Below are 11,161 nucleotides of genomic sequence, written 5' to 3' on the forward strand. Positions count from 1 at the left end.
CCTCTGCTGCGCTCTGGGGAGACCCCCCCGCAGTGCTGCCTTCAGCTCGGGGGGTCTCAACAGCAGAAGGCCATGGAGCTGTTAGAGCGGGGCCAGAGGAGGCCCCGGAGATGCTGGGAGGGCTGGAGGCCCTCTGCTGGGAGGACAGGCTGGGAGAGGTGGGGGGGTCAGCCTGGAGAAGAGAAGGCTGCGGGGAGACCTCTGAGCCCCTTCCAGTGCCTAAAGGGGCTCCAGGAGAGCTGGGGGGGGGGGACTCTGGGTCAGGGAGGGGAGCCATGGGATGAGGGGGAACGGTTTGACACTGAAAGAGGGGAGATTTAGATGGAATATTGTGAAGAAATTGTTGAGTGTGAGGGTGGTGAGCCCCTGGCGCAGGTTGCCCCGAGAAGCTGTGGCTGCCCCATCCCTGGAGGTGTTCAAGGCCGGGTTGGACGGGGCTTGGAGCACCCTGGGCTGGGGGGAGGTGTCCCTGCCCAGGGCAGGGGGGGAATGAGGTGGTCTTGAAGGTCCCTTCCAACCCAGACCATTCTATGATTGTATGAAATGGGGGCTCTCTGCCCTTCCCAGCCTCTGTTCTGGGCTGCTCCCTGTGCAGGGGTGCCCTGGCAGTTGGTCCGTACAGCCCTGAGCACCACCGGGGTGGATTTGGGTTCTGGGGGCCACAGGCTCCTCCCGAGTCTGCTGAGGTGGGGGTGTAATGAAGGGCCTCGGAGCCACAGCTCGTCACCTCTTGCAGGAATGAGCCTGCACTCTGCGATTCACTGGTGTCTGGAAGGTGCTGAGTTGTAGGAAGGGCTGTGTGGTGAAATGAAGGAGTGCCTGTGCTCGGCATTGGGGTCCCCCACAGACTCGGTTTGTTTGAAAACAAGAAAAAGAGTTTTCGGCAGCCAAACTAGATAACCTGCATTCCTGAGATACTGGAAAGTTTGTGTATCTTCATTAGCATGACACAAGTTCACTCTCCAGCTAGCACAGCGGCTCCTCAAGATGTTTATCTGAACAATGTACTTTCAGGAATAGCTCTAGGTGTTTCTTCTTTTTTTCTGTGTTATTCTTCATAATGTGTAAAGTACTGAATTCCTGATTTAAAAAAAAAATAATTGCATGTAGTCAGTGCTATAGCTTAGTCTCCCTGCTGCTGCTGTTAATGAGGCCAAGAGTTTAACATGGTCTTTGTCATACCCGCAGCTCGCATCTACTTCAAGCTGTCCCAAATTCCTGGCCTTCTTGTTCTGTGCTTGCAGAGCAGCTCGTGAGCCTCCACCAGATCCCTGGACCATTAAGACAGGAAGTGACTAGTTAAAATTAATATGCTGGTATTACTTTTATGGCAATCTCGGCATTGACATGTGAAACTTACTCATTCCAGTAAAAAGCCTGAATTATGGCCCAGAAAATACATACACTTTGTAAATTACAGGCTTCATAGGTTAAACAAATGGCACAGCGATCTGCACACTGCGGGGTTGCAGGTATGTCCAGGGGGGAGCAGATGTGACATTGTTATTGGAGCATGTCAGATAAACTTATATGTGCTGTTATTAAATGCATGACTTGTACAGGAAATTGCATGTTTATCTAGGTTATGTGAACAGGACATTTCAAACTTGATTCAGTTGCCTCAGCAGAGGTATCTGCTGCCATTTCTGACACCCTTGGCTGTCCGAGACACCAGCACAGGACAGCTTGCACCCCTCTGGACTAGTTTCCCCCCTTTTTCTGGTGATGGGAATACCATGGGGCATCTCAAATGACACCAGATGCCAGTGTTTAGGCACCTTTAGCAAGCCATTCCCGCTTTACTGATGTGCTGCCTCATCCCCAGAAATTTGTTTTGACTAACAAAATATTATTATTTAGATAGACTTAAAGATTTTCAAAGTGAGAAATTGTCATCCTTCTCTATGAATATATACTTAGAAAAAGCGATCCTTTTGAGAGTTACATATATATGATGGAGTAGTTATTTGGAAATTTAGGAATATAATATATACTGCAGTAGTGCCTGTAAGTTTAGTTATCCAAGTATCAAGGGTAAAATGATGCATCTCGCTACTTACGTGCATTGCAATAATAACATAGAAAAAAAAATCAAACTGGATAGTGTAAAGCCTCAGCCTCTGTGCTGATGCCACGTGTGCAGCGTCCCCTCCCCAGCAGGGTCTGGCTGTGCTGGTCTCGGGATTGCTCTGTGTAGCAAAGGGATCTGCCTGTAGGATTAATGCCTAAATGAGGCCACGCTGTAACGTGAGGCATTGCACACAACTGCAAGGATGGGCTGAGAGGCAGATGAGAGTAGCAGTTAGAAGATACCACGTCGCCTTAATTAATTGTGTGTAAGGTTTTCAGGATTTAATTTAGAATGTTACAAACATCCTCCTGGGTCAGACCAATGTTACCACTAGCCCAGTAGCCTGTCTCCAGTGGTGGCAACAGGAGATGCTGTTTGGGCCAGCATACGAGCCAGGGTTCCTGCTGCTGTGTACCGTTTCCCTCTCCAGCATCGCGAATGCAGTAGAGATGCTAAAGGGTGCATCTTGGCCCTTTTAGCAGCCATGTATACACCTGTTGGTTGTGAATTTATGTAATCCTTTTAAAACTTGTTGATAGTCTCCACAGTTTTCTGTGACACCAGGTTCCTGACGTGTCAAAAAACACTTTTCTTCTGCTTTAAACTAATCTTGTCGTTTCAAAGTGTGTCTCCTTGTTCTTCTGTAGCAAGATTCTGTGAAAATCAAGTCTGCGTTCACTTGTTCTACCGCCTTCATGACTTTGTAAACCTCAATGAGATCCTTCTCAGCTGCCTTCTCTCTTAATTGAAGAGTCCGGCCTTTTTGATTGCTCCATATTAAGGCAGCTCATCCCTCCCCTCCTCTGGACCCTCTGTGAGTCCATCACCTTTTTCCTGAGCAACTGAGACAAAAACTGCACTCCAAAACTGCGAGTGCTCCGAGGATTTCTAGAAGAGCAGCTGGGGGGCTTTGGCCTCCCCTCAGTGTCCTGCCTGGAAGCAGCCATCGTTCAGCTGTTTTTTTGGCTGCCGTTGCACCCTGAGCCAGTGGCTTCAGGGAATGTTGATGATAGTGCCACGATCTCTTTCCTGAGTTGCAGCTGACAGCTCTGAGCACAGCATTGGTTTAAAATGCGTTTTCTGGTGGTTTGCTATGAGATTGTTGTGGGCTGCAGGTATAAAGGGTGACAAGTCAGTAAGATATGAACAACCTGTTCTGGGAAAACAATCTCAGGTGTAATTATTAACACGTTTATGGTGCTTGCTTCTTTCAAGCGTTACTTTTAGAGCAGTAGAATGCAACTCTGCTGATTTACACCAGAGAGGAGAACCCAAAGAAATATTTTCTGTCTTCTCAGTCCTCCCTTTTTGATATTTCATCCAAGTGTCTCGCTTTTGGTGTAGCAGCGCTTCCTGAGGGAGCCTATGTTCTCTGACTGATCCTCTGGTTGTTGGGGCTGCTGAGCTTCCTACAGACAAGGCCCAGCACTAGCAGATCGGGTAAGGCGGCTGCTGAAGAGACGCTCGGTGCTGTGGACAGTGCTAGGATACCCATATGGCTTTTTTTTTTTTCTTTTGAGATCTCCACCCAACCAGTGAACTTCATGTGACCCCTCCCAACAGCACCACTGGTTTGTTTAATCAGTGATTAAACTGGAATTTTACTTCCATTTCCAAACATACTCTTTCAGTCTTTACATTCCCTTTTTGTTTTATAATAAAGCCAAGGCAATATAAAAATACAACAATCATTAAAGTACTGTTGCATAACTTTACTAAGGAGGCATCACACATCTGCATTAGATGTGGTGACTTTGAGGCTGAAGAGCCGAAGCTTTAAGCCCTATAGAAATCTGCTATTCCAGTAAGCGAGAAGATACAGCCTAGGATCCCTTAAACCTAAGGGACTGTACAGGTGCCCCTGTCAGGTCCTAGTGCCCCTTCTTGACCCCCCCCATTCAGGCGGGCAGTTCAGGATTCCAGCATTGCTTCTTCCAATAGTACACGTGTCCCCTCGACAAGGGAAAACAAACCTCAGCTCTGTGAGTGAAGTACAATAAAAAATGTGTGGTGGTATGCTACAAGATCAGCACGGGGTTTTTCCATGTTGTATTCCTTTTAAAAAAACATTTCTTGTTGTCTAACCAGCAGTGAGTGCAGAGTTGCATATCCCATAGTGATTTCCCGAGCCCTTTCCTGAGTGGGAACAGCTAACCTAGAGCCCATCATCGTGCAATTCTAGTTAGGCTTGCTTTGCCCTGACATCTCTGTATTTGTTAGCATTTTGTCTTGCCAGCAGTTTGAATGCCCAAGTACTTGCTGTTGTGAGATCCTTCTCTGGCTCTTTCCACTTAGTTTGGATATCCTGAAAAATTTCCTATCATAGGTCAACTTTGACTCTTCATTGTTCACCTCTTTTTTCCAGCTCATTGATTATATTGTACGATTTCAGGTCTCGGCACAGATGCGTGCTTTATTATAGCACTACACATTGGAGGCTTATAAAGCAAAAGCTGCTGTTACTTCATGATGAAAGAATCCCAACCTCCCTCCAGTACAGCACGATTTCCTAGCTGCACCGGCAGGACAGCCTGATCTCTCCCCCACGGTGTTGCAAGCCCCTTTTTGTCTGCAGGTAACTTTAACCACGCGGTTGCTCACTGTGAGCTCTTTCATTCTCGGACAGTCAGAGTTGCTTCTTTTTCTTGAATTACAGAATTCATTCTCCCTCAGCCCTCTCGGGGACTGAGAAAGATACTGGATCTACCTGATGAACACAGTTATGGATTTCTTCCCTTTTGTACGCATTTCAGGTTATTGCGAAGGCAACAAATAGAAGGGATGAATAGATTCTCTGCAGGATGTATGTTCTCTGTGGGACAAAGCCAGAACTGCTGAATAGTTCCTGTAGAACCCTTTCCTGGCAGCTCCTGGCTGTTTTTGGCATCGGCAGTTGGATCTCTAGCCTTCGGAGCATGTAAACCTGGGTTCCCATCCGAGAGGCTCCATAAAGCACTCTTCTAACAAGTGAGTATTTCATAGCCACTAATCTAGTGATTTGGTTTTGGATCTTCCTAATTAGCACTCATTAGGTGACTCTTGCATGAACAGAAGTTCAGGAAGCACCATCCCCGCTTTACAATGGGTGAAGTGAGGAACAGGAATCTGAAGTGGCTATTGAGTAACCAGTACCAGAGCTGGGATTAAAGTCTAGGGTCCTAGCCCTACCTTTTGGGCATTATATCCTCTTTCTTAACAAGACAGTCATGTAAAGATTTGAATGCCCTTGGGAAGAGGAATGAGACGGAGAAAGAGAGGAGAGCGAAAAGGCAGAGTGGCAGGCAGCTCTGCAGTGCTCCTTTGGAGATGATCGATAACAATATTTCCCAAACAACTAATGAGCTTTTCCTTATTTATGATGTCAATCTGTCTTCCCAAGCTGGTGTTCTCAGCAAAGTGCAGGGCTGAGGAGATGAACTGATCAATGCCATTGGTTTTATCCATCTTTTTCCTGGAGCTTATCAGATGTTGTGAAGCCCTTTGGGCTTAATTGCCTTTTGAAAGGCACAATTGCTGACCTGACTGCTCAGGTCCTGTCACCAGCATAGCTCCTGGTGAAGCAAAATGTCTCCTGCCAGGAGCTGATGAGTCTCAGATGCCTTTTGCTAAAGAGGGAACTTTTGGTGGAGTTAAACATTAACATCCTTCACAGCTCCCATCTGTTCAAGGTTCAGGAGGAAAGCCATGCTGAGTCAGCCTGGCAGCTGTATTTCCTGCTCCAGCTCTCTCCTCCTGCATGATTCACTCGCTCCTCCTTTCTGCCGGGAAGTCTTAGTCCCGGATGAAACAATAAGAGGGAGGCAGAAGGATACTTCAGCTATCTTGCACCATGTCATTGGAGATCAGCTCCTGATAACTTGATGCCCTGGCAGGTTTCCTGGCTGGCCTACATGGAATTTAGGTGCAACAAGAAGGGAAACTCATGGGTACCAAAAGACGCCCCTGAGCTGCAGAAGAATTTTCTCCAGCTGTTAGGAACGCCATGCTCGTGCCACGTAGCAGGGCCATGCTCCTTCTGGGCAGCAGGCTGTGAATTCATAGGGCAGTTCATTCTTGTCTTCTGTTCCCTGCGTGGATTGCTTTTATATGGGCACGTTAAATAAAAAGGCAAATCCTTTTAACTGTAGCAGTTTCAGGACAGCAGCCCGGTAGCCGGGAAGGAGGGTAGGCAGATGAGAAGAGCTGTTTTATTTAATATTATTGCCACAGTATGTATGCTCCAGCACTGCCAAGTCTTTGGGCGTAGCCAGAGTCTGACATGGGAAATGGATTGTTCAGTGCTGTTGCCTCGCTGCCTCGTGGAGCTGGAGCTCTGTGCTGTTTGCCTCGTGCTGAAGTGTGTTGGAATAAGACCAAGCGATTGCTGCTTATCAGCTCTGAGGCTGCCCGAGGCACCTATCCCACGCTGGTGGGATTTAGTTTTGCCTGGAAAGCAAATCGTTTACTTCAGCATGGATGGGAGTTTGTGAAAATGCAACTGCACAATCTCTGCTGAGCTCAGACCTAGAAACAGAGCCAAGAGTCTCGCTGGCTTTGGATAACACTTTGCTGTGGTTACAGGCATCGTGGGATCATGTGGTGGTGCAGCTGATCTTTCCAACATCCAGCGTTCTTGCTTTAGGCCTCTTCTGCTGCACATTTAGAGTTCAAAACATCCTCTCCTTGCTAGGGTCATCATTTATTGATACCAGAATTATTGGTCAAGAGTTGTCGAGGCAACTCCTCTGCCTCTGCTCATGTTCCTGATTCTCCCAGGCTTCTTCCCTGTGTGCCAGCCCATCCACAAAGCCTTCAGCATCCTCAGGTAAAGGGATTTCTAAATAGACACAGCTTCTTCCTCCAGGACAAAGGCACTGTTTTTCCTACTCAGGACAGCATGCCATGTCTATCTGTTCCTCAAGTGCTTGGGTTCTCAGTCCAGTGAATTAAGGGGGAGATCAGGTCTCAGCCGGACTCTGAGCCCCTTTGAGACTTGTTGACAGAGAAATGTATGCCTTGAAACAACTTGAAAAGAGCTCTACGGAGGGAGAAGAGCAGGAAAGTGTCAGTTGTGAGCTGCCGCCCTCTCCTGAGATCTCTCCTCCTGCGAAGAGCACGGCCCTGGCTCTTCTGTGACCTCTTTCTTCTTGCAGGATAATGCAGGGTAATGGCAGGCAGAAAGTCAGCTGCTCTGCCACAGGGTTAGTCCTCCAGATAGATGAAAGGAAAGTGGTTTGGTGTCCAAATGAATGTCACGGCTTTATAGAAGAATTAAAACCAGATGTTTCCAACAGGCCTGCTGAGACCAGCCTTTTCTGACAGAGCTAGCAAGCCACCAAGGAGGCCCAGCCACTGTCTGCAGCACTCCATGTTGGGAACACCCTGTGATCCCAAAGGCTCCACTGCAGTGGCTGGAGGTACCCTGGCTGTCTGGAAGGACGGCACACAAGAGCCAAGGCAGAGATAGTGCTGCCAGCTCAGTATTTATTCAGTGTTTGAAAATATTTGTTCTTTGCTAATAATGGTGATGGTAGCAAGGCTATAGTAACCAGACCAAATTTAGCATCTTTGGACAAAATACTGGGGCCCAAAGGTGGTCTGGCTTTGCTGGCATCAGCTCTGATTTCAGCTGGGACCTTGCAGGCGCAGGGCAATGGATCGTGGTTAACGGAGGCCAGAACATCATTCCTGTCCCAGGGACTGACCTCAGACCCCTTGGATGATGGATGATGAACTCCCTGATGTTCAGTCTAACAGACCAGTAAAGCTTTTGCCATGCAGGGAGTTCATCAGAACCAGGGAGAATGCATTTTATTCTCGCATTGCACATGTGGTGTTTGTATTCAGCTGACTGTAACTAATGACCATTCCAGTGTGGGCAGAACAGAGGTAAAATACTGGGAAAAGGGAAACTGAATCCTTGCCTTGGCGCAATCAGGGAGAGAGCGGCATTTCCCACTTTGCTAGGGAGTAACCAAAACCTCAGGACTGCTGGGTGTGCGGTTCCAGCTCACACCCAGAAGTAATTAATCTTTTTGCCAGCGTAGCTGCTCCGGGCTTCTGACTACAATAGGTAGTTGCATTTTCTGTTGCATTCACCAGGCTGCCTGGTGGTTGTAACATTCAACTTCTGGCCTCCTAAGGACAAATTCCTGATGCTGTGCCCTCAGCGCTACCTCGAGGTGGAGTTTCCTCTTGCGAAATCAGCGGGTGCTGAAAATGTCCTGTTGGCTCTAACGGCTGGGAAAAGCTTTGCTGGCTGTTTTAGTTGTACGTGTCACGGTGCTCATCTTCCTCCTGCCCCGTCCCGACTGCTTGGATTCTCCTGCTCTAGAGCAGCAGGTAAGATGCCCTTAAAATCCATCCAGTCTGCCACTGGATCGCTGTCTTCTGCTGGGGAATAAATGATAAACTTGGAAGGTGTGCCCGAAGCAAGCACAAGTAAATAGAGCAGAGGGAAGTGAGGTGGCAGGAAATCCCAGTTTTTATTGGCACCCGCTCATATCAGATAATTTGACCTATAAGAAAAAATAAATCCCTCTGTTGTCCAGTTCCACAAAGCTGGGCAAATGACTGCTATAAAAAAAAAAAAAAGCGCTTTCTGCCATGCCCTTCGTTTGTTCTCACATTATGACATCTCATTTCAGTGTGTGCATCAGTTCCTCACGGACAGAGGGCACAATTGTTTCTGCTGTCATTCCAAAACCAACTGTGGAGAGAAGGCCTTTGGGAGAAGAGCCATGAGCCAGACAGCAGGCTCCCTGGCAGCGCTGGATGGAGTTCAAGGGAAACCATTTGCCTCACCACCCTCCTGTAAGTTAACAGTAGATGGTGACTAACGGGAAAAAAAACTTCACTGTGGTGTAAACACTGAAATGTTTGTATTTGCCTTCCAGATAGGTATTAATGTTATCTGATTGCAGCGTGTTCTGTTTCTTGGAATTGTGTCGCTTCTGCATCGCTCCCTGAGAAGACAGAGAATTATTACTACAAAGCTTGAATTATTTGCTGGCTCTGTAGACTGGGCCTGGTTTCCTGCCCCATCTGCACTTAAAGCCAAGGAGGCTGTAAGTGTGTCAGGACTCTGCTAAACAGGACGTGTCTTGACCGACGTCTGTGGCACTGACCACTTTACCAGCCGGGCATTTCAGTTAAATGGGGGCATCTTGCAGGTGTAGGGCAGAACCAGCTTCAGGAAAATTATCTAATCTGAGCATTTGTGGTAATTTACATCCCATCAAGGCCTGGTTTCGGGACCCCAAGCTGCTGCAGGGTATCCAGGTACTCGGTAGGTTTGAACATGACGTTCAGGACTATTTTGTGCTGCGGTTTCTCTATTGCTTTGATATCTGCGTTTAAAGTGATGGGCACACGAAAAATTAATGAGCAGATTTGGAGATAAAGAGGTCTGTAAAACAGGGATAATACTTAACCGCTTCACAGGGGGCACAAGGATTAATGAGTTAATGTTTGCAAAGTGCTTTGAAGATGCAAAGTGCCAAGTCTGATTACGTCTGGTGGGTGAAGCAGATGACAATGAAGAAGAGGTTCACAATTCCGTACTGTAACTACCAGGAATGAAGTCTTGCCAAATGTCATGATAAATAATGACTGGAAGATGCTTTGCTCTCACACTGTCCCTGGTGGTCTGTAGTCAGGGAGCCCCTAGCAGAAGATCGATTTCCAGAACAGATCCCGCAGTCTGTAAACAGTCACTTCTCATTTATTCTGCTCAAAGTTACTTATTTTGTTTCTCCAACTTTAATTTGCTTGTCTCTCATTTGTGCCTGTCTCGGAGATGCTGATCGGTGAAGCGCTGGCCGGACCGTCCCTTTGCAGCACGGCTTATGCTCCCATTGCTAATCCTCCCAGCGGACCCTAATTCTTTCCCTAGCTCCAAGTCCAACACCCCTGATCCGGCAAATGGGACAGTACTCAGCAGGGCGAGCGGGAGCGACCTGCGGCAACATCTGAGGCTGAAAACTCTGTCCTCTACCCACGCCGAACCCACTGCAGGACGCATTTGTTCTTTAATAGAATTCACCTTGATTGAAATCCCCCAAACAGGCCCGGTTCCCTGCCATAATAACTTTTCTGGATCTCTCCGTATTCCTCTAAAGCAAAATGGTTTCCAAGTGGTTTTTTCCTTGCAGGGATCCCTGCCGTGGGTCTGCGTGACGCTGGAGAGCCAAGGCACACACGATTCAGGTGTTGGGGCCTCGCGGAGGGTGTGATCCGGCCCTTTCTCTCACTGTGCGATCCCCTTCTCTCCACAGTGTCACCGCTGCACCGCCAACACGGAACATGCCATGTGTGGAACCAGCAGTTCCTGTGTGCTTGGCCACATCCCGCCCGTGGAGAGGAGCTGCTGGGACGGCCTGGCCTTGCAAAGGCGCTGCGGTGGGTTTCTGCCCTGTCCGGAGGAAATTCTGCCTCCTGGGACGCTTTTCATGTCTCTTCATGTTTTTCCATGTTTTTCACGGCTTCTCTCCTCCGCGGGGGAAGCCCGGTCCGTGGCCGCCGTGGCGGGGCACCGCGGAGCTGTGGGCTGTTCGGCAGTGACCCCTGCGGGCTGTCTGGGGCAGAGCCGAAAAGAGGAAAAAATCGGGAAAAACTCGCCGCAAAGATTGGGAAAAAAATCGGGGAAAAGCAGCGGAGCGTGGGCGGGCGGCTGGCTGCGCTGCGGGGAGCCCCGGCCCGCCACCGGCTGAGGAGCCGCCTCCCTTTGGTGGTATAAAATCATTTTGGGTTCTTTCATTTAAAAAAAAAAAAATAACAAAAAAACATAACCAAACTCTAACTGCTAGAAATGTATCTGTCTACCCCCCCCCCCCGGGCCGTGCCCCGGCCGTGCGGGGCAGCCCACTCCTGCCGGCAGGGGGCGCCCGCTCCCCTCCCCGCGCAGGGGTGCAGCCGCCTCGCCCCCTAGCGGAGCGCTTCCCCCCACCACCACCCCCGCGGCGGGAATGGGCCGGCCCGGCGCCGCCCGTGCCCCGGAAGCGCTCGGCGTGCTCCGGAAGAGGCGTCGGGCGGCGGAGGGAGGGGGCCGGGCGCTGGCGGCGGCAGCCGGAGGCGGAGCCGGGGTGTCCTGACCGCTGGCGCTGGCGCGGC

Source organism: Vanellus vanellus (genome assembly GCF_965231255.1).
Source record: "Vanellus vanellus genome assembly, chromosome: 28".
Classification (NCBI taxonomy): Eukaryota; Metazoa; Chordata; class Aves; order Charadriiformes; family Charadriidae; genus Vanellus; species Vanellus vanellus.